We start from the raw sequence: 5839 nt of genomic DNA on the forward strand, positions 1-5839 counted from the left end.
ACCTTGCTGTGTAGGGGAGGCATTCATGGCTGCTCTCGCACAGAGGCTCCAGGCATTTCTCAGCACTCTAGTTGTGACAGTGGGGTCCTGTCCAAGGTGAATTCTGAGCAAAGCAGCAGCAAAGGCCGCGCATAATGCAGAGATGGCCAGTGTGCTGTGGCAAGTCTAGGTGGGACAGCTCTAACTACACAGGTAACCGACCTTCTCAAGAATGGGAGTGGGCACATTTGGGCATGAGTCCACTAGAGTAACCTGATTATTCAGTGCTATGTTCCTAGTGTCTTTAATAAGTTTGTATTATTTAATTTTGGTTTTCTGTCCTTCATCTTATTTTTTGTTTACAGGTTGGCTCAACCTAAACATCTAGGAATGGCCGGGGGTGGTGGCGCACACTTGTAATCCCTGCACCTGGGAGGCTGAGACAGGAGGATCACACAGGTTCAAAGCCAGCCTCAGCTACTTACTGAGGCTCTCAGCAATTTAGTGAGACCCTGTTTCCAAATAAAATATAAAATAGGTCTGGGAGTATAGCCCAGAGGTAGAAAACCTCTGGGTTTCACCCCCAGTACCACCAAAAAAATAAATAAAAAATAAACATCTAGGAATGAAAACTAGCTTCTTACGACATATAATTTCTATAATACCTATGCAAATTCCTCTAAGAGCACAGCCTGATTTTTCCACGTGACACAGAAGAGGCTCTGCATTACTGCAAACTACAAAAGCAGTAAGAGCTTTGTATAAAAACAGTCCAAATGACGAGTGAGGCAGAGAAAATGTGTGCTTCACTGGGCCGGCAAAGCTTGCAGATGGACTTCCGGAGGACACAGGAATAAAGGTCCAATTTCCCTTTTTTTTTAAATTTAGTATTCAGGGTAGAATCCAGGGACATTCTACCTCTGAACTCCATTCTCCATTCACAGCCCAATCTTATTTTTGTTTCCCCACCTCTGAGGATGGAACCCAACCCAGGGGCATTCTACCTCAGAGCTACACCCCCAGCCCTAGTTTTTTATTCTTTCTTTTTAAACAGGATCTCCATAAGTTGTGGAGGGAGGGCCTCACTAAGTAGCTGAGGCTAGCTGTAAATCAAGGATCCTCCTGTCTCAGCCTCCCAAGTACTGGGATTACAAGTGCACACCACCACACCTGGCTCCAAAAAAGATTTCTTAAAATGCAATAGATACTGAGAGAGTTTATAAGGAATTTAAGAGTGTTTTGATGAATTAGTCATTTTAGGATAAACTCAGCATGAAAATTAACTAGATCAGCCACATGGAATGTTTTACTTACTGTTTTTTCATTTACTTTTGTTTTTAAATCTAAACGTTCACAAGATGGGTCACAATTATTTTATCTCCAGATTTCTTGGTCGTGGTTTAGGAAAAATCACACAGTGGCCTAGAAAGACGTTGGGCCTTGGCATTCAGGTCAGGGGAGGTAGCAGCTGGAGACTCTGAACTCCTGTATCGGGAGGACTCCAAGACTCAGTGTACTGTGCCTCGGGGGCAGAGTTCTGAGTTGTGGCTGAATTCTCCTCAAACTGTGTCCTGCTGCTGTGATACCTACAAGCCTCGCGGGTGTCTGCTCACGTGTTAGGGTCGCTGTGTGCTGAGGGATGCTATGCCCTTGATGTTCAGGAAGAACAGTCTGCAGGGCCTGGGTGCCGGGGAGACAGACTTGCTTCACTAGGGCCGTAACTGCGTGACTATACATACAAACGCTGGGAGACCCTTACTGTTTACAGCCCCGTAAGTCAGTCTCAGGCTGGATCATTTGGACTCTGTGTGAATGTAATACTTCGCTTTGAACTCTAGGTGTTTAAAATTCCCATGTAGTCTCAGAAAGATAACCTTAGAGAATTGGAACTTCATGAGATACTCTAAGATAGTGCTGAGCATACCTTTCAGATATAAAATAGGATTAAAGCAGTTCATAATGTTGAAAACAGTTTACACTGGAATCTCTAGATACAAATGTATTGCTAACTGCAGTGAAATTGAAGAAAGTTGTATAAAGGAGAATAAGAAAAGATTTCTATTACTATGCATGAGTGATACTGAGAAAGAGATAAGGGAAAGATTAACTACAAGGAAAGCATCAAATCAAAGTGTGCGGCAGACATTCGGCTTTGAATTTATGAAGACAGAGTAAGGGAAATTCTACTTCATTTATAATAATTCCATGCAAAACATACCAACCAATAAACTATTTTCCAAAACTCTGAAATGGGTTTGATAAATGGAAAAAGAGCTGAGTTGGGATTTGAACTCTTAATAACAGATACGTACTCAGGAACTTTACAGGACATTAAAAATATATTTCTAAATTTTATTTTTTGGCGGGTCTGAGGATGGAACCCAGGGGCATTCAACCTCTGAGCTACACCCCTTGCCCTCTTTTTTATTCTTTATTTTGAGATAGGGTCTCACTGAGTTGCAAAAGGCCTCGGTAAGCACCTGAGGTTGGCTGCGAACTGTGATCCTCCTGTCTCAGCCTCCAAAATGCTGGCATCACAAGCGTGTGCCACCATGCCCGGCTTCAACTCTTACTTTAAATTGTTGTTCATCATACACCCATTTTCTCAAATAATAGGGGAAAATAATCTAGGGATAAAATATGAGATACATCTTCATGAGGACAAACTGCATCAAAATAAAAGTCTTTAGGGAGCCGGGCGTGGTGGCGCATGCTTATAATCTCAGACCCTGTTTCAAAATAAAGACTAAAAAATAGGGCTGGGGGTGTAGCTCAGAGGTCGAATGCCCCTGGGTTCCATCCCCAGACCCACACACACACACAAAAAGTCTTTAGGGCTAGAGGTACATGCCTGTCATGCCAGCTCTGGAGATGCTGAGTAAGACAGGAGGATAGAGCCGGGCGTGGTAGTACACGCTTGTAACCCCCGCGCTTGGGAGGATGAGACAGGAGGATCTCACTGGTTCGAAGCCAGCCTCAGCTACCTAGTGAAGCTTTCAGCAATTTAGTGAGACCCTGTTTCCAAATAAAATATTTTAAAAAAAGGTCTGGGAGTATAGCCTGGAGGTAGAAAGCCTCTGGGTTCCACCCCCAGTACCACCAAAAAAAAAAAAAAGACAGGAGGATAACAGAATAAAGGCCAGCATCAGCAACTTTGCAAGGCCTTCCGCAGTTGTAGCAAAATCCCATTTCAAAATTTATAAAAATAGCCGGGCATGGTGGCGCACACTTGTCATCTCAGTGCTTCGGAGGCTGAGACAAGAGGATCGCACGGGTTCGAATCCAGCCTCAGTTATCTAATGAGGCTCTCAGTAACTTATGTTACGGTTTGGGAAACTGTCCCCAGGGATCTTTGTTAGACCCCTGGGAATAACTTCCTGAAAACGCCCCAAAGAAACAAACAAACAGAAAAAGAGAAAAAGATATAAAAACAAAAAAAGAGGAAAAAGATAGAAATACAGGAGATAGTTACAGCCCCATGCCAAAATGGCATGAAGGGGAGGGTGGCCCGGGCCAATTCACCACCCATTTTTATACTCATTCACTTTTTATACCCATGACCTCCATCTTGTTTGCATAATTCTGACCTAATGAACACCCCTGTAAGGTACCTCCCCCAGCAAGGTGTGGCAAGGTGTCTGCTTTCAGCAAGGTTGATCCCTCCCCTGTCCTAGCTTGCTTATCTAATCATGTAGATCTGTCTTTAGATAGAGAAAGGCCTACTTCTCTCCTATTGACTTGCTAATTACATTTAGCTAAGTCAGTCTAAGTTTCAGTGGCTGTTTACTTCCTGACCAAAGCCAAGCCTCTCTCTCTCTCCAGGTCTGCTGCCATTTTGACACAATTATTTTTGAAATGTAATAATCAGCTTTCTCAAATTTTCCTAGGCCATTCCCAATACTGGTACACTTAGTGAGACCCTGTTTCCAACTAAAGTATAAAATAGGTCTGGGAGTGTAGCCTGGAGGCAGAAAAACCCCTGGGTTCCACCCCCAGTACCACAAAAAATAAATAAATAAATAAATAAATAAATAAATAAATAAATAAACTCAAAATTTATAAAAATAAATAAAAATATTCAACAAGTTAAACTTAATAGTCTTCAACCTAGGAAAAAGGAGATATGACAATATCTTAATGTTAGTGTGTCTTTAAATTCATGAGTGCAGTGTTGTGTGCCGTTTTAATAAAAGTTGATAATCAATGATAGATAAATAATTTAGTTAATAACTAGTTAAGTAATAAGTTTTTAATGTCCTATATGGATTTGTGCTTGTAAGTTTTGTTTCAAAATTGACAGGCAGAGAGCAGCTGCCCAGGCCTAGCCCGCCTGTGTGTCTTAGATAAGAAACCCCCGCCTATGCCTTATTTGAAGTTAGATGCTTTAGGAGTTGGTTTAAGTTTTATAAGTTTGCTATGACTAAAAATAAGATTAGTAATTGTGACAATAATATCATGTAATAACATTGTTATTATTGTATGAGATAATAAGAATCAATAGTATTGTGATCTGTAGTATTGTGTGCCAATAGTTCAATAGTATTTGGTGGTAATTATAAGCCTATAGTTATAAATTTAATAGCAGAAGTTTGTAATAGCTAATAATAAAAATAAGATAATAGATGATTAGAAAATGTTTTTAATTGTATAGAAGTTCCATAAGTTTTAAGCTCAAGTGGCCAATATTAATGGGCAAATTCCTAGAAAAGCTAAAAGTGTAGAGTATCCACCCTGGCTAAGAGCACCCGCCCCTACCAGGGCTGTAAATCTAGATAAGAGACCCTCTGCCCCTACCCCCCCCCCCGTTATCTTAAAAAAATGTCCGTACAAGTTATGCAGGAAATGTAAAGTGGAGAATGTAAAACGGGAAATTTACAAAATGTCATCAATGATGTAAAAATGACTTGCAATTTGATGTAAAACTATAAATTTGACCCCCAAACGGAGCTCTGGGCCCATGCCATTTCTGCTGTGCCAGAGGTGCTTGGGTCCAGGTTCGAACCTGTAATAAAGTGTGGCTTGATGGACTAATAATTGGCTGTGGACAGTTATGCTCGCTACAACATTAAGGCATTTAATATTCATGTGAAGTGGACCCTTCTTGTATCATACCACAAAAATAACAACCTAGAAAACTTTAAATTTTTTTCTTGGTGGTACTGGGGATGAAACCCTGGCTACACTTCCAGACCTATTTTATATTTTTTATTTGGAAACAGGGCCTCTTAAGCCAGGGAGGCTGGCTTGGAACCTGGGCGATCCTCCTGTCTCAGCCTCCCAAGCACGGGGATAACAAGCATGTGTGACCACGCCCAGCTAAATTTTTTAAAGCCCTAGATACCCAGGCATGGTGACACACACTTGTAATCCCTCCATTTAGGAGTCTGAAATAGGAGGATGGCAGGTTTGCGGCCAGCCTCAGCTACTTAGTGAGGCCCTCTGCAACTTAATGAGACCCTGCTTCAAAATAAAGAATAAAAAAAATAGGCTAGGGGTGTAGCTCAGAGGTAGACTGTGCCTGGGTTCCATCCCCAGTACCAACAACAACAACAAAAATTTCTTAATGAAAAAAACCTAAATTATCACAACTCAAGTTTCTGATGCTTCTAAGGTCCCAGAAGCTACAGGGATTTGCATTATTCATTGGGGCTTCCAAACCATTACACCCCTTAAAAGAAACCAAGTGCAAAACAGACATATCTGTGCTGAGGCCCAAGTCCCTGAGCTAGGTGCCATAAACAGGACGCATCAGGAATGTGAAAACAGATGCAGAAGCATTCCATACAAAGACCTTCAAAAACCTTGGGGTGAGAAGCAGCACTTCTGCCTCTGGGCACTGGCCTTCCGCAAGGCTTCTCTC

This window comes from Muscardinus avellanarius, assembly GCF_963383645.1.
Source record: "Muscardinus avellanarius genome assembly, chromosome: 7".
NCBI classification, from domain to species: Eukaryota; Metazoa; Chordata; class Mammalia; order Rodentia; family Gliridae; genus Muscardinus; species Muscardinus avellanarius.